Raw genomic sequence first — 18,578 nt, forward strand, 5'->3', positions numbered from 1 at the left:
TATGCTGAAGCCCTAACCCTCAGCGTGGTGGTACATGGAGAGAGGGCCTCTAAAGAAGTCATTAAGGTTATTTACCTATTTATTTATTTTGAGATGGAGTCTCACTGTGTCGCCCAGGCTGGAGTGCAGTGGTGCCATCTCGGGCTCACTGCAACTTCCGCCTCTTGGGTTCAAGCAATTCTCGTTCCTTAGCCTCCTGAGTAGCTGAGATTAGAGGCACGCACCTCCATGCCCAGCTAATTTTTGTATTTTTAGTAGAGACGGGGTTTCAGCATGTTGGCTAGGCTGGTCTCAAACTCCTGACCTCAAGTGATTCTCCCACCTCAGCCTCCCAAAGTGCTGGGATTACAAGCATGAGCCACTGTGCCCAGCCAAAAGTCATTAAGGTTAGATGAGGTGATAAGAGTAGAGTTCTGATCCGATAAAGGATATGTGGCCTTTAAAAAAGAGATACTAGGGCTCACTGTACCCCCTCCCCACCACCTTTCTGCCAAGTGAGAAGACAGCAAGAAGGCGCCGTCTGCAAGCCAGCCAGAGAGCCCTGGCTAGGAACCCAACCCTGCCGGAAACTTGATCTTGGGCTTCCAGCCTCCAGAACTGTGAGAAGATAAATGTCTGTTGTTTAAGCTGCCCAGTGCGTGGTGCTTTCAATGGCCACCCATGTGGACTAAGACATTCCTTGGTGTTCAGCTGGAACGTAGGATCCAGAGTCCATTACTGTGGCCCCCGTCAACTGCCTGGGAAGCCATGGTGAGAACTCTTCAGTTCATTTTATCCTGAAACCGTGAGAAACTCCTCTTCATGGTAGCACTGCTGCTCTAGGTGGGAGGCTGGTGCTGCCAGGGACATAGCTCCAACCTCTACCCCTAATGAGGTCAAATTGAGGACCAGGGCACTCAGGATGGTTTCTTGGCAAAACAACAACAACAACAACAGCAACAACAACAAAAACAAAAAAAACCCTATGATATAATTCATGAAAACCAATATTCCCTTCTCATCCTTTGAATTAGAGCAATACCATTCCGCACAGCCCTTTTGGGGTGGCCACACCCCAAGTTCACATCCTGGTAGCAACAACAAGGAACATTACTTAATCTTTTAAAATTCATCTGCAGAAGTCAGGGATGAGGGTGTGGGCTTTATTCTAGAGCCAAGGTGACTGGAACAATGGCTACAGTCTTGGGATAAGAAGACTTACCCCATGGCCAGCTCTGATTTATTTTGCCAGTCCCTATGTTCCCTTTATACAAAAGTCTCATTCTCTTTCTTTGGTAGAGAGGCTCTGTGACCCATGGTGACCTGTCTCATTCTCATTTGAGGAGTGATGCTGGCTGAGATGCCCCACACCTCCTGGAAGACTGGGGCATTGTTGGATTCCCACATGTCAATCAGCTTCCTGCCATCCCTTGGTTTTGCTCCTGTCTCTGCAGCCTGGCTTTTTGTGGTCCAGGCTTTTTGTGGTCCTTGCATCACAGAGGTCAGGGCTTTAAAGCCAGCTGTGCTTCAGCTCAGCTTCCAGCTTGGTTAAGGGGCAGAAGAGAGGACAGGCAGGCCCCAGGAGTAGCTTGATGCTGTGCAGACAGGGAGAGGGAGGACAAAGCAGCATCTTATGATCATATCTGAAGGGTCTGGGCTGCTCTTGAATCTGTGACCTAGTGAAGAAAGTTGCTATCCAATTACAGCGTCATCTAGAGGAGCTGACTTGAGCACACAGCTAAGCTGTGAGGCTGCCCACAAGCAATGCCAAGGTTTGCTGAGGACTCTGCTGTGCGGGGTCCCTCTTCAGCTGGAAGGGCTTGCTCCCTTCGAAGCATACCTGCCCAGGAGAGTCACCAAACTTCTTTCAGGGGCCAGGACAGTTGCCACCCTGCCTCACCACACACCTCCATCCGCAATCTGCACCAAGGGCTGCAGATCCTGGTATCACGGAGCAAGTTATTCAGCCAACACCTTGGTCCTGAAAGATTTTGCAATCCAAGGTGGAGATGAAGCAATGGTCTTGTGACTGCCGTGTCTAAACTCAATCAGCAGGTGCATCTTTGGTTGGCCTTGGTACTTGATCCTTGGGAAAAACATCCCATGTAGACATCTTCATTTTCAAATATGGGTAGCATAGGAGAATGATGAAAACAGTAATTAGTACCTTGATTTGCAGTGATTGGGACAATGCCAATTTTGGCATCCACATTACATTTTTAATGCTATTAAAGTTACAATTCTCTGAAAAATGAGTTTCACAAAACCTCGTACCTCCTCTGAAAGGTGATCACCCTCTGATATACACTCACTCAAGGTGCATATACCCCATTGTATTAGTCTGTTTCACACTGCTATAAAGAAATACCACAGACTGGATAATTTATGAAAGAAAGAGGTTTAATTGACTCAGAGTTCTGCATGGCTGGGGAGGCCTCAGAAAAGTTACAATCATGGCGGAAGGCAAAGGGGAAGCAGGCACTTTCTTCATAAGCCGGCAGGGAAGAGAAGTGCAAGCACAGGAAAAATTGCTGCTTTTAAAACTATCAGAGCTCGGGAGACCCTCTTACTCTCATGAGAACGGCATGGGGGAAATCACCCCCATAGTCCCATCACCTCCCACTGGGTCCCTCCTTTGACACATGGGGATTACGATTCGAGATGAGATTTGGGTGGGGACACAGAACCAAACCATATCACCACTTGTTGATTAATTAATTACTTGGATGAAAAATATGTCACCCGTCACAGAGTTTCTGGCATCCAAACCTGTACCACGATTTCATACCTAAAATATTTTCATAATTGTTTTCCTTCCCTTGGAGGATTGGATTTACCTGAAGAACATAGTAGAGGGGAGCCTCAGGTTCAAGAAATGTTTTTGCAGTACAGAAATCCCATCATCACGGGGGTTTTCAGCACTCAGCCAGTGTTTAGTGGGAATTTACTGACTACTGCCCAGTGCTCTACTAAGCTGGCAAACAAGCAAGGTGATATTGAGCATGAAATGGCCAAAGAGGAATGCGAGGGTTGCTGCTCAAGGGAGGGCGGAGGAGGGAGAGAGGGGATGGAGAATGTTTAGTAGGAAGCATCATGGTGTTGATGTTTTGCTCAATAGGAAAGCTGTTCTCAGCTCCTCTCAACATAAAAAATTACCCTCACCACCACCAGAGGTTTTGGTTCTTACCACCACCCCACTGGCTAGAGGAAGCAAAGTAATCTTGATCTTAAAAGGGGCACTGATAAAGGGAAGCAAAGACTTAGAAAGTTCCTGTTGGAAAGATGGTGGTGGTGCCTCCCTATATGGTATACAGTTATTATCTGGTACAATGGATTAGGATCAGGGCCTCTTGTGGAAATCGGTAGAGAAGGATTCAAGGCTGTGTTGGGAGAGCTGAGTAGTATGGATGGAGAGGGATAAATTAGGGCCTTCAAGGAGGAAACAGGTGTAGGGTGTAGACAATGGCTCACCAGCAACAAAAAGGGACAAAGCTCAGCAAACCTAAGGCATTAACCAAATCCAACCACCGTGTTTTTCAGTGGACTACGAACTAAGAATGGTTTTATACATTTAAATGGTTGGAAAAGAATCATATAAGGAATATTTCAGTTTTACACTTTTAAACGGTTGGAAAATAATCAGATGCAAAATATTTTGTGACATATGAAAAATATATAGAAGTCAAATTTCAGTGTCCATAGATAACGTTTCCTGGAACACAGCCACGCTCATTAATGCACGTGTTGCCTATGGCTGCTTTCATGCTACAACAGCAGAGTTCAGAAGTTTCGAAGAGGCTGAATGTACTGCAAACCCTCAAATATCTACTGTCTGGCCCTTTACGAGAGGTGTATTAGTCTGTTCTGGCACTGCTATAAAGAAATACCTGAGACATGGGAATTTATAAAGAAAAGAGGTTTAATTGGCTCATGGTTCTGCAGGCTGTAAAGGAAGCATGGTTCCAGCATCTGCTTGGCTTCTGGGGAGGCCTCAGGAAACTTACAATCCTGACAGACGGTGAAGGGGAAACAGGCTTGCCTTACACGGCAGGAGCAGGACTGAGAGAGAGCGGGGAGGTGCCACACACTTTTAAGCACCGGATCCTATGAGAACTCGATCATGAGAATAGCACCAAAGGTGAAAATCTGCCCCCATGATCCAATGACCTCTCACCAGTTCTCACCGCCAACATTGAGAATTGCAATTCAACGAGATTTCGACAGAGACACAGATTCAAACCATATCAAGAGGTTTGCAGACTCCTGCTTTAGACCATTGATGAAGAGAGCTGCAGACATCTCAACATATTATAAAATGATGGAACATTCATTTTATCATATGTTGTGTATATGAAATTATAAATAGCCCTCTGAGTGTTGTCTGCGATCTATCTGAAGTCTAGTGTTAGAAGCACCTGAGAAGTTGTTAGGAAGAGCACCTAGACCAGAAATTCTCTGAAAAATGGTGCCTCCAGTGGGCAGGTCCAGGGAGCAGCACCCTGTTCAGAATTTATATTGGGTTTTCTCTCTCTGGGTGGGCTACATCTACATGGGGGATATGAGTGGAAGGCAGACTAGAGGTGTTTGGTAGATATTTAATACTATGAAAGTCTGATATGTGATAAAGTCATGATGCAATGAAATAAACTCTTTTGTTGTTATGGGCCAATTGTGTCTCCCCCCACATGCCCCACTTCAAATTCGTATGTTGAAGTCCTAATTTCCATTGCCTCAGAATGTGACCCAATTTGGAGATAGAGTCTTTACAGAGGCAACTAAGCTAAAATGAGGTCATCGGAGTGGACACTAGTCCAGTATGACAAGTGTCCTTATAGGAAGAGAAAATTTGGACTCAGAGACAGTCATAGGAGGAAGATGTCATGTGGAGACACAGGGAGAAAATGAACATCTACAGCCAAGGAGAGAAGTCTGGAGCAGACTCTATCTTCTCAATTCTTAGAAGAAATCAAACCTGCCCACACCTTGATCTTGAACTTCCAGCCTCTGGAACGGTGACAACATAAATTTCTATTGTTTTAAGCTGCCCAGTCTGTGGTCCTTTGAAATGGATGCCCAAGCTATTACTCTCCCTCATTCAATGCTGGAGTGAGATTGTGCTTAATATCCAAGCATTTCTTACTAAATCATTTCACATTCCTTATCTAATTGTTCACAGATTTTGTATAAATGATACCACCACATTTGAACGGAAAGAAATAGCACTGATAAAAAAGAGAAAGATTTTTCAAAAGTCACCCTGGCTGGTTGCTGGAATACTTTGAGTAATTTCCTATAGACACTGTGAAAGTTGGGCAGCTCTTTTGCTTTATACGTTAGTTTCTTCCATAGGGAATGGGAAATTACCATAGGATTGACCCTAAAAAAAATTATTCTTGTTCTTTGTGACAAGTTTTCCAAAAGAAGCTACAGAGATTATCATTATCTGGGGGAATTTATTTAATGGTTTCCTCCTTACTGGCTCAATTCTTCCCATTTTTGTCTCCACCTCCACCTAATTTATTGGACGCTTGTTAAGTAAAACACACACCCAGGGTTGGATTTATGATTTTTATATGGACTGTTAAAAATAGCTCAACTGTGGGCAGAACAATGACCACAGGAAGTGATTCACTTCCTCTGGTTAGCTTCTCTTACACCTAGTGACCGCCGAGAAACAGCAATAATAGACAAAGTTATACTTAGGAGTCCTGGTAGGTCATCACTAGACCAGACCTTGTCAATCAGGTCATCTAACAACCATACTGGGCAAGCAAAGACTTTGCAAAGTCACAGCTCAAGGTCATCCACTGAGGGTCTGGCCCATCTCTTCGTTCCTATTTCTGCCAGTGTTTAACCCAAATTAAGATGTGTCTCTGCTGGTCACAAAGGGTATGCATTTTTGAATTCTGGGATCATACCTAAGGGTCATTTTACAAGCACAATTCTTTACTCTGGCATTATATGGCACAGTTGATAAAAATGGACTCTAACTACAAGAGAGACACTTCTTCAATTCTTCTTTTGGGGAGATATTAGGGGTTGTTGTTGGTGGCATAGATTCCCACTGGTGGTTCTTTGTATGCTCAGTCCAATTTCAGTAGCCCCTTCACAGTTGTTTAACTGTTTTACCTAGTCTTGGTCATAGACTATACTTCCTTCTGTTAGATGATAGTATGCCCAGATAAGAACAACTGTGATGATCTTGAGGTTTGCCTCATGTTTTCTCCAATGTGATCTCATTAATGTGTACTAGCTCTGGAAGGACTTTGGTGCCCTTCACTCAATATGATATCTGGGAGACGGAACAGGGTTCAAAGTCCCACAGGCTGGCTATGACCCTTCCCTGGGTACATCCACACCCCAGCCTGGGAAATGGGGAAATACAATTTCACCCAGAATTTTAAAAGTAGAAATTCCTGCATGGTTGATGTGTGCCCTTGGAGGCCCTCCAGTTCTCTCTTCCCTTCCCTTGCCTTCCCTTGCCTTCCCTTGCCTTCCCTTGCCTTCCCTTGCCTTCCCTTCCCTTCCCTTCCCTTCCCTTCCCTTCCCTTCCCTTCCCTTCCCTTCCCTTCCCTTCCCTTCCCTTCCCTTCCCTTCCCTTCCCTCCCCTCCCCTCCCCTCCCCTCCCCTTCCCTTGCCTTGCCTTGCCTTGCCTTGCCTTCCCTCCCTTCCCCTCCCCTCCCCTCCCCTTCCTTTCTCTCCTTTCCCCTTCCCTTCCCTTCCTTTCCCTTTGTAAAGATTCTAGTGAATCTTCAAACCTCGAGTAAGAACCTGCTTGTGAGAAAGGCTTGGAATGTCAACCCAAGGACTGGTTGACATAATTGGGTGTCAAATTTTCCCCATTGTCACAAAGGCTACTCCACACCAGGCATTTTTAGCTGCTATCACCTCTCATCTTCAGAAACCCTATGAGGAAGATATTGCTAGCTTCATTTTACAGATGAGGAGAGAAAAGTCCAGAGAGCTTAGGGAATTTGTGTAAAGTTGCACAGCTTCATGGTGGAAGCAAGGTTTTATTTGGGGTCTTCCTGTGCCTGATGGGGGTGGGGGGAGCAATGGACCTCTGAAATGACACTGTATAGTCTTAAGACGGTCACCTCCCCAGAACAGAACCTGTCAGGTTACTTCAAAAGAGGGCTCTGGGCTGGGATACGGGACTGGGATACGAGGCTGGGAGAACTTGAGCACTCCCAGAGACTTCAAGGGTCAACAAGCTCTGATAATCACTGTGGGCTGTAACCTCAATGTCACTGCCACAGACCCACCTCCCCACACCACCAGACCTCCAGCCTTGTAACAAAAACAGTTCCTCATTGGTGACTTAAACACCTGGGATCTATATTTGGGACAGAAGCCAGGGTTTTAGTAACTCATGTGTAACTCCCAGATATCAAAATCTTCTGATGACCTGACCTGTCTATTGCAAGGTTTTCCTGCAAACGTCTTTTTTGTCAACGATTTCAAACTTTCTTTGCAGGTCAATAGTGTCCACAAATTTTTAGAGAGATGTAAGAAAATTGGATAGAATTCAGAAAAGAGCAAAAGTAATGATTATGAGGATGGAAAACAGGGCTCTGGAAAGGGTAATTAAAGTAATTATTTGTTTCCTGGAGGGAAACTGGGGGGTGGTGTGGTCACTAGAATCTTCCCCGGATTCCTACCACAGACAAGCTATTCCTTATCACTGTGGAAAAATTGGTGGCATTTTGGTCAGATGTGGATCCTTGCACTTTTTTTTTTTTTTTTTTTTTTTTTTTTTTTTTTTGAGACGGAGTCTCGCTCTGTCGTCCAGGCTGGAGTGCAGTGGCGAGATCTCGGCTCACTGCAAGCTCCGCCTCCCGGGTTCACGCCATTCTCCTGCCTCAGCCTCCCGAGTAGCTGGGACTACAGGCGCCCACAACCGCGCCCGGCTAATTTTTTGTATTTTTAGTAGAGACGGGGTTTCACCGTGGTCTCGATCTCCTGACCTTGTGATCCGCCCGCCTCGGCCTCCCAAAGCGCTGGGATTACAGGCGTGAGCCACCGCGCCCGGCCTTTTTTTTTTTTTTTAGATAGAGTCTCCCTCTGTTGCCCATGCTGGAGTGCAGTTGTGCAACCTCAGCTCACTGCAAGCTCCGCTTCCCGGGTTCAAGCGATTCTTCTGCCTCAGCCTCCCAAGTAGCTGGGATACAGGCACCTGCCACCAGGCCTGGCTAATTTTTTGTATTTTTTTAGTAGAGATGGGGTTTCACCATGTTAGCCAGAATGGTCTCGATCTCCTGACCTCATGATCTGCCTGCCTTGGCCTCCCAGAGTGCTGGGATTACAGGCATGAACCATTGTGCCTGGCCGATCCTTGCACTTGTCAGAGCCCTTTGGTGCCTGCCTCTGCTTGGTTCTTAGAGTTGCCCTGTGAGGGAAGGAGGCTGCAAATAATCTCAGGCTCCCACTGATGAGACATTTTGGCCAAAGCTCGTGAACTTTCTGTGACTTCATTTCTTCCCCACAGAAATGGAGATAATAATAGTATCTATCTGATAGCATTGCTGGAACTGTTAACTGAATTAATCTATGCAAAATGCTTAGAAGAATTCTGGTCACATTGGCAGCATGAGGAAAATATTAGCTATTGCTATTGTGGTTTCAATCAGAAGTATAGCCCCAGGGACATTCAGAGGCACGTACAAGGCTTATCCTAGCCTTACATTGGTTAAATAATTAATTTACTATTTGTTATTAAAGCATGTTCTTATATAATAAAGTGGCCAGAGATTAAGTGTATGCACAATTTGATGTATTTTGACTGAGGTATACACCTGCTGCAGCTACCATCCCAAGATATCATTTTTAGTGGCTGCTTAGTGGTCTTTGGTGTGGTTCTTTGGTGGTCTTTGGTGTGGATTGCTCCGCTATGCTTAATAATCCTCACTGAAGGGCACATAGATGTTTCATGTTAGAAGGAGGCCCTTGTGTTTGATGTTTGCTGAACCCTGGGACACTGGCAGGATGACAGACTCAGCCTTCAATCAGCCTTAGGGAAGTGTTTCTAGATTCTTCCTCTTTTGGTCCAAACCATCACCATCTCTTGCTAGGAGAACAACAGTCTCTCCCTAAGTCTCCCCTTAGAGCCCCCACAGTCTCTGCTCTCCTGACCAGGGAGCCTCCCCCACGTTGAACCACTCCATGTCACCCACTCTGCCCACAGCTCCGGACTCCTCTCCCAGTGTTTACCCAGAGCCCATAGGAGCTGGTCCCATTGACTTCACCACTCATGGCATCCAGCCTTCCTGGTATCCTGATGCTCCCAAACCTTCCATAGATGACCCCTTCTCGGGGCCCCAAATAGCTCCCTGGCATCCTCTTTTACTTGCTTTGAGCTTCTGTTGGACAGTTTCTCTATCCCAGGCTTTCCCTGACCTCTACCCACCTCTCCAAGTCTGTCTGTCAGTCTCTCTCTCACCCACACAGCTAGCTCTGCTCTTCAACATTCGTTAAGGTTGGGTTCTAAATTTCTCTCCTGCCATTTCTCCTTCAGGAGAATCTCTCCAGCATCAAAGCTTGCGCACACACCTCCTCTGCAGTCAGCTCCTGGCTACGGCCTCATCCCCCCTTAGATCCCAGGAATGTTATGTGACTGAATGCTAATATCTGTGAAAAATGCTTTGAACTCCTGGAAAAAGACACTATATTAAAGGATTCTTAAAAAATCATTATCCTGCATAAAATGTAGACCTATGTTTGGCACGAAGTCTGTGATTGCACGAGCAGGCCACTCTAATGATTTAGAAGTTGCCCTTGTGACTGCAAATCACCTCAAGCCATCAGTGAGATCCTAAAGTAGGTTTGAGGACTCCACAGTCTTCATCTTACTCTTAGGCAAGCTCTCTACTATAGAAATGTGTCTAACTTGATCTCATACAGAGCCTACTTTAATATCTAAATATTCTTCACAGAATGTGACCATTTGCCAAATTGAGAATACATTTAAAACATCTTGGGGGGAGCATGAACAGAATACCCGTGTCCCTGAAAAAAGAAATCACTTTGCAAAATGCGTGGAGTAAGAGATCCCACATCCAGAATACACAAGTGGTTCAGTTGCCACCGTCCAAAAGCGCCATCCTACCATCTATTTTTCCAAGCAGTTGAGAGACGCGGTGTGTACATTTTTCATGTGTAATTAGGCAGCGTAAGGCGATCCCTGCTGCCGACGGGCTGCCGCTGCCCTTGCCGGGGTGAATGGCTTCCAGATTTCACCCCCATCTTTTCTGTCTAGACTCTACGTTGCTATTTTTTTCCTCCTTGCTTAAAACAGACTCCAACATAAAATGCCAAAAACAGAAGTTTTGTCCCTCTTTCTCATAAAGATGTGGGACAGAGCTTGCTCTGCCAGACGAGCAGGGCCCCAGACTTTCATAAGACACGTGTCGTCTGAAGCTGACATTAAAGATTGTCCAGGCGTTTCAGCGGGTCATGCAAACCTTTTTTTTTTTTTTTTTTTTAAAATATGGTTTTCATTAAGAAAGCGAGTATTTCTAGAGAGGTGTGGTTCAGTTCAGAGGAGGGGGAGGGCTGGGTAGGAAAAAGGCGGAGAAAGAGTAAAGCTGCCTCCTGAGTTTTCAAACAAGGCTGTTATTTATGCTGATGTTGAAATGTGCATTGTCTTATAAAATGGCTTTTGAGGAGTGAAAACAAACAAAAAAAAATGTCATTCTACTACTGGGGGCATATCTTGTTGACCTGTTAAGATATTCAAGTTAAAATAGTCACCTTTACAACAGAAAATGGAGAAATTCTTACAGCACAAATGGCCTTTATCGATTTTAAGAATTACATATATGATCCCATTATTAGGGGGTAAAGTCTCCATTGCTTCTCTAATTTAGAGTTAAAAAAACATCATGTACAACTGAATTTATTTAACTTTCATCATAAGATGAGAGTCTAGAAAGACGAGACAGCTGAAGGCCCATGTGATTTGACCAACAAGGGCTGGGATGGATTCATGTTTTGGTCTTTTGAAGCTGTCTTGTTTAATCTTATCCAAAATGTCTGTAGTTTCTACAGAGCTGATGCTTGTTTTCTTCTGTTTAAAAGCTGATTCCATATGTGATTAACAAATACACATTGTAATATAGGAAAGTAATTTTTAAAGAAAAGGATGAATAAGAAATCTGCTTATTGAATATCAAAAATAGTATTTTGTCAGAGAAGGTGGATTTTAGTTTCCATCAAAACAAAGCAAACAAAAGTAGTTAACATGAAATACAAAAATAAGTTTTAAGTAAGTAAATGATGATAGAATTCAAATAATTCTTCTGTACATTCCCCCCGACCCCATTCTATTTTAAAATATGTCCTGCAAAGTAGTGCCCATGAGCCTGTTAACCAGAGATTTAAAACCTGAGAACCTAGTTGTCGTTTGCATTATAAGCTCTTTAGGGGCAATTACAAGCTTTTAACTAAAAATATACACAATCATTCTTATGCAACTCAGGGACAATTCTCAATTCTTCAGAATCAGTTAATTCACCCACACCTTTTCCTGAGTATCTACTTTGTACACTGGTACTATATAAACTGTAGAAAAATTGATGGTGTCTTAATTGTTTCAAAGGTGGCTTAGCAACAGTGGAGCTGAAACAACTGATTCAACAGCCATTTTTAAATTCCTGTATTTAATAGAGTTCCAGAGAATTTGAGGAACAAAAAGAGAAGAGGGAGAACTGACTCATGATTTTGAAAAGTCCTCAGTCTAAGCAAAAAGCGAGGCTGGGTGTAGTGGCTCACGCCTGTAATCCCAGCACTTTGGGAGGCCGAGGTAGGAGGATCACAAGGTCAGGAGATTGAGAACATACTGACTAACATGGTGAAACCCCATCTCTACTAAAAATACAAAAAATTAGCCAGGTATGGTGACACGTGCCTGTAGTCCCAGTTACTCAGGAGGCTGAGGCAGGAGAATCACTTGAACCCAGGAGGCGGAGGTTCCAGTGAGCCAAGATCACGCCACTGCACTCCAGCCTGGGCTACAGAGAGAGACTCTGTCTCAGAAAAAAAAAAAAAAAAAAAAAAAGGCAAGAGATTCTTTACAGGCGAGAAATGATTCATGCAAAGAGAGAAAGAACTGTTGGCATATGGGGCAGGGTAGGTAACATGAGAAGGAGATTTCTGATGCCTTGAAACAATCTCAAGGAAATAAGAGACTTCTATGGGCTAAGATGGTCTGGGAGGGACCCACACACAATTTCTTTCAAATTTATACCCAATTTTCTTAATAGTGTTAGTCAACCCCTAGCACTTTATTCCTAAAACCATTATGAACGCTTTGGGAGGTATTGCTGGCCTTTTACTAAAGATATGTGGAGTCAGTTTTATCTTTTAAAACTTGGGTTGAATTCTTAGTTCTTGAATTGTTATACACAACAACAAAAATCCAAATCTGTGCTACATGAAGTGAGTCAAATACATTTTATTCTTTTGTTCCAATTTAAATTTGTATGTTTTGATTTTGTCTGATAAGAATCATAGTATTTCTAGACGGTAGGGTTCAACTTTAATCTGGGAGAGTCAATCCTGTACATTCCCACAGAGACCTTGTTTATGTTTGAATCCATGGGCGTCATCTGCTTCATTCAGTTTTTGCTTGGACAGATATATACTGCCTAACTTCCTAGACAGATGCAGTTTGGGCCTACTTAAAATTCAATGGCTCTGCAGAAAGTCCTAAATCTTACCTCCATCTGTATTGCATCCAGGTATGAAGGAGTGAGTCTTGTGAATGGACAGTTTGTCTCTCTCATTGCACTTCTCACAGTACTCTTAAAGGATGCATTTGCATACCTGTCTCCCCTAGCTGATCATGAGTGTCTGGAGGGCAGAAGTCCTCATCATCTTCTCTTCCTCAGTTCCTGGCATGATGCATACACTGGGTGCACCATACGTGTGTGCTGAATGCATAAATGAACATGTGCTTCTCTCGGTGGTGCCTGATTCACTTATGGTAGAACGATGAGAACACAAAGACAATAAATCCAAGTTCGAACCACTTACAAGAAACTCACCTCGGTGCCCAGTGTCAGAAAAAATTGTACTTGCAGCTAAACTCGTTAATAGTAATTCGCTCTGTTTCTATTCCTACTTTTCCTTAGATTACAAAATCTTTTTGTAGCTTCTTGTGTGCTTATAAGAATAGAAGATGAATAGAAGCTCCTGGAAATCACAGTTTATCCCAGGCACAGCACATCATACATCATGGGTGCTTAGTAAAGATCTCTGGACTCTCTCCTTTCTGTCTGTCTAGAGTGTCCCAAATGGATGGGAAAGCAGGTTGTCTATTTATGTGATTCTCTATATAGTGCTGTTGGTCATGGCCCCAGAAGAAAGGAGATTTCTCTGCAGTGGCTTTGTTAAGCTTTATTTTTCTTTAGGAACTATCTAAATGCTTTTCTCTTTCTTTTCATGTCAAACAACATTCACGGATTCTTCTGAAAGTGAGGGAACATTTTGGTCAAACAGAGGAGGCTGGCTGCTTACTAGCCTAAGCTCCTCGCTCCATCTCTGATGTATCTGTTTAAAATGAAGAGAAATAAAATCCCAGGAAAATATGATGATAGATTCAACTATAAAGTAACTTAGAGATCAATCCACAAGCAAAACTCAACACCCCATAGGAACGTGTCGGCCAAAACAGTAACAGCAGTCTATGGTGCAAAACATGCCATCTGCATAGGCTCAAATTCTGCACATTGGTGCATAATTTTTTTTTTCCTGTTCACATCAGAGAACACAGGGTTGGGGTTGTTTTCAAAAGACTTAGTAGCTCTCATTTAAATTATTCAAAAGTTGTATTTGGCTGACTGTTGAGAGTTTCGTTCTTTTTAAAGCTGGGATCATTTCCAAGGATTGTTAAAAAAAAAAAAAAAAAAAAAAAAAAGGCCCAGTAACTTTGGTAGTGAAAGAATGTAACTTACTTTGGTGATAGACTCACATAGAAACAGACAGCTAGCTCAACAGACGTGGTCTGGTCTGGGACGATGTGGCCTGTGGTGGGATTTGGGGGTTGATGGGGACCTGCTGGAACTCACGAAAAGGGGCTCGGTCCCAGGAATAGCCACAGAGCGGGTGAGAAATGAAGGGGATATTTCAGGGGGAAAGGTGTGGCTGCCATGGCTTATTCTGGGGGCTGGGGAGGATATCATAAAAGGTATGTAACTTTAATCTTAATTGCCAAGGGAAAATGGACAACGTGGTCTACCTATTCATTAGCAATTTGGCACTCAATTGTGGGCCTAGCAGTAACACGCAAGGAAAACCACTCCTTACAATTTAACACTTTGGAGAAAAAGTTCACATTTTCTTTTCTTTGGAACTGGGCTGCAAGGCCCTGAGTTCTGGGGTCATCTTTCTATGATGATGATTTAGAATCCTTTATTGAATATAGTCATAAATGAACAGAACACTGGACCTGGCTGATTAATGGAATGAACACACATTGGTTTGCCTCAACTCAGACCAATTTAGAAGAAAGTGTGTGTGTGTGTGTGTGTATAAATTTATATTTTTTACAACTAAATATAAATACATATACATATATATAGAGAGACAGAACAACTCAATCAAACTGCACTACGCTTTGTTTTTATCTCCAGTGTATTTTCATCCAAGCCAAAGTAGACCCAATTTAATTTATTGCAACCTAATTTGAAAAACATTTATTCAATATCTCCCATGTGCCAGGCTCTGAGAGTACTAAGATAAATAAGACAAACCCGCCATCAAGAAACACAGGCTGGCAGGAGACAGAGACCAACATCATCAGGATCGTGTGCTGAGTTCCGTAATGGAAGAGCGTGTGAAACAGCACAGGAACAGAGTGCACCCTGCCTGTGCGAGAGGCTGCATGAGAAATACTAAACACTCCTAATTGCAATGCTTTCTTTCCCTTTCTCTGCGACCTTCACAGACTGATGGATGTGCACCTGCAGGCCCAGTACTCGGTGGGGCCATGTGCTTTGGAGTTGTGCTCAGTCCTGGGTGGGGACTTGCTTTCCCCAACACCCTCAGTCTTCTAGCAGTTATAGTCACCCATGGGTGAGGCAGAGCTACATCATCTGTATTGTATCCTGATCTTTCTGTATTTCTTTGTACCATCTTTTCCTCTGCCTCCTTGGTTAAAGTGATTACTAAGGAGCTACAAAGCAGCGAAAGAAATCAGGTGGTATGTAAGGGGTTAGGGCTGTCTTCTGTTTGTGCTGGTAGTGACAGCTGGAAAGATGAAGGCCTCTTGGATCACAGGGAGCTTTGGGTATTTTTAGGCAAAAGTGACAGAGTTGCCATCTTCTTTGACACTAGCTGCTTCATCAGTCAGGTTGCAAGAGGATGAGGCCTTTGAATCACTCAAAGCTCAATTCTCCACAGAGATGTGCTTCTAGCTCTTCTTGGCTGTATCACCTGGCCCTTGGTCCCATCCTGGATCAGGTCCATGGGCACCTTCCACCTGGAAGCCAGGTTGGTTCTGCACCAGTGCTGGAAGAATAAGGGTCTGGGCAAATATAGATAACGAAGAGCCCACTGGGATGGTGCCTTTATTGGGTTTCCATTTAAAGAAGACTTGAAACAAGACCTTGGGTTCGAGTAGTTTACCTAGAAAGTGATCCCAGGAAGCAAAAGTGAGGGAGTGGAGAAGAGGAACAAGGGAGGCTGGCCAATTAAGAAAACGTCTGGAAGCTCATTACTGCCTCAGTGGACAGTCGAGGCCTGATTGCATGGGAAGCCTCCAAGGAACCCTGTGGAATGAACTTCAGAGTTGTGCCTCTGGGGAGTGAGGAGCTGGGGCACTGATCCACCAACTGCTCTCCCTTATGGGTCGAGAATTGGGTAGCCCATCCTCAGCCCTTCTGGGCTGCTTTGCACAAAGGCTGAGCAAGCTTCAGTGGCCCCAGAGAAAGCCTGTTTCAGAGAAGCCAGAGATGCTCATGCCAAGAACCTGTCGGTATGTGAGCGAATGGTCCACTGCAACTGTGGGTGAACTCAGGGAGGTGGACCAGTGGGATCTAGGGTGAGAGTCAATTATGTTGGTCATAGGTAGGCCCTAGGAGGTGAGTTGGGTTACAAACACTGTTGCCCGAGGCTTAGAATGTGATACCAAAGGCCAAGAAATCAATAGAGATTTGTTAAGATGGAGTATCTTTCTGATGCTGTGCCAAATGGGGCAAACATAAGAACCGTAGGTTGTGGTTGTGCACCGTCAGAAAGGATTCGGGAGAGAATCCTGGGCCTATGGAGATTCATGTAAGAAAGTGATGGGCGTTTAATTAGAAAGAAAACCTGGACCCAGATTGTGGGAGACCCAGATACCCACATAGGAGTTACAAATCTTAATTCACACCACAACTTATGTGTGCAGAGAAAGGGTCATTGTTTCAGTCAATCTGAGCTTCCTCCTGTGCCCCACCTGCTGGTTAGCAGGAAAAATGTTAGCTTTATCACCAGACCTGGTCAGTGCTTTAAGTCTGATCCAGTAAACAGTCTCTAGGCAGGGCCAGGTCTCCCTTGGATAAAATGAGCTGTAACTCTTTGCTTGAGTCTCTTTCTAAGATGGTGTTGGGGCCTGTGGGCTTGCTGTGGTTTACTGCAGTGCTTCTCAAACGTTCCACGATAAAAAACCAATTTGTTTGTTTGTTTTAAAATGTTCAATATGGTGCTAATGGACATTTTGTGAAGTATGAGAAAAATAAGTTACTAGAAAAAAGGAAATGAAAAAGACATACAAAATCCAAGCTCAAGTTTTATTAGGTTGAACAGACATGAACATACACGGTCAAATAGCTGTAAACGTTTCTACACTCTTACCCTCAGTTTCTGGACTTATCTTGTTGAGACTGGTAACACATTTCACAGACCATTCCTGATCCACACTTGGAGTAGCACAGATCTTCTGGAAGAACGGAAGTCCTCAGACACAATGTCTTTGGGCTTCTGGGGAAAGTCTGTTATCCTCTGGGTTCCTCTTGCTGGGCTGGCCTACATGACTGAAGCCTGTGGCTGGGGGAACTCATTGTCCAGGGCCTGCCTTGGCACCTCTTGGCCACTTGGCCTTCCCTCAGGGCCTGCTGGCTGTTTAACACCAGGCTCAGCCACACCCTTTACCCAGCCCGCAAGACCAGAGGTTGATTTCCAAGGTTCACTGTGACCTTACCTCACAGAAGCAGATGCCTCAAATCTCCACTCAGAATCTGTACCACAGAGGAACACCCAGGCCGCCCTCCACCACCATAGGTTCTGGAGTGCAAGAGCTTCCACGGTCCACATTAGGGACTGGGTGCAAAAACTCCCTCTGCCCTGAGCATTGACCTCACCTGGCCCCCGGCTCTGGGCAGAAGCCAGAGAAGACAGTAGGGACCTAGACATTTTTATAACTCCTTCCTTGATCTCTCCCCACAATTCATGGACTTCAGAAAGAGCAGGCTTTCCCCTATATTATTCTCTCCCCTTCCTGAATTCAAACTCTCCAGCTACATCTTAATGGCACACAGGATTCTCTTTTTGTCTGCACTGTCAGCACACTCCCTGAGTGCATGTGCTCCAGGCCGGTGCAGTGCTGAGTGCACAGTCTCAAAGGAATGCAGCTCCTGTTCTGCTCCATAATCCTACTTTGCACCTTACACTTCTTCTGTAACAAATCCTAATCTCCCCTTCTCCTCCAGGCAGCTAGGCAGACATCAAACGTTGTCCCTGGTGAAGAGCTTGCCCTCTGCAAGGCAAAAGCAAAGAAGTATGCTCACAGTTTTCTAATTCTCATTCTGTGACACCTAGCAAATACATCTGCAATCTATTCAGCAGGCAGGAGGCGTTCCTGAAGGTTTCTAAGACTGCATGATGGTGCTTGCTGTAGTGCAGGGTGACTTGGTGCAGGCAGACACCAGTGACCGGGTGGGCAGTGAGGAGACAGCCTCAGTGGCTAGATGTCAGGAGTAGCCAGGAGTAGCCAGGAGTAGCCAGGAGTAGCCAGGGCCACAGCTGTGCATCACCATGCCTAGTTAATTTTTAAATTTTTTGTACAGATGGGATTTTACCATGTTTCTCAGATTGCTCTCAAACTCCTTCCACCTTGGCCTCCCAAAGTACTGGGATTACATGTTTGAGCCACTGTGCCTGGCCAGAGGTTCATTTTAAAAATGTGCTTTCCCAGAGATATCTAATAAGATGATGTGAGGTTATAAAACCTTGAACGAGGCAAATTGGTCCTGGAAATAGACAAAGGGGGCTGTTCATGGGAGCTGTGGGGAGTCAACATGGCCTATGGTGACTATTTAGCAATGGGGCAAGTGAGGGGCAGGGTTCAAAGATCTGATTCTTTTTGAGTCACTGTTGTAAACAAAGTCAAGGGCAACTCAAGTTGCCTCAAGGAGCTGATGTGTAAAAGGGAAGCAAAAGATGCAGACAGTTCCAATTTGTGGATGATGAAGTTAGGAGAAGTAAGTGCTGTCCCAGAGGTGGGAAGGAGTGCCAGAGGGCAGGAATTAAATTAGGCACAGGGCTGGCAGGGAGGTACCCAGAAAGAGACCTTGAATAAGGGAGGGTGGTGAGCTGGCCATGCAGGGAAAGCCCCAAGGCCT

This window comes from Macaca mulatta, chromosome 3 (assembly GCF_049350105.2).
Source record: "Macaca mulatta isolate MMU2019108-1 chromosome 3, T2T-MMU8v2.0, whole genome shotgun sequence".
Classification (NCBI taxonomy): Eukaryota; Metazoa; Chordata; class Mammalia; order Primates; family Cercopithecidae; genus Macaca; species Macaca mulatta.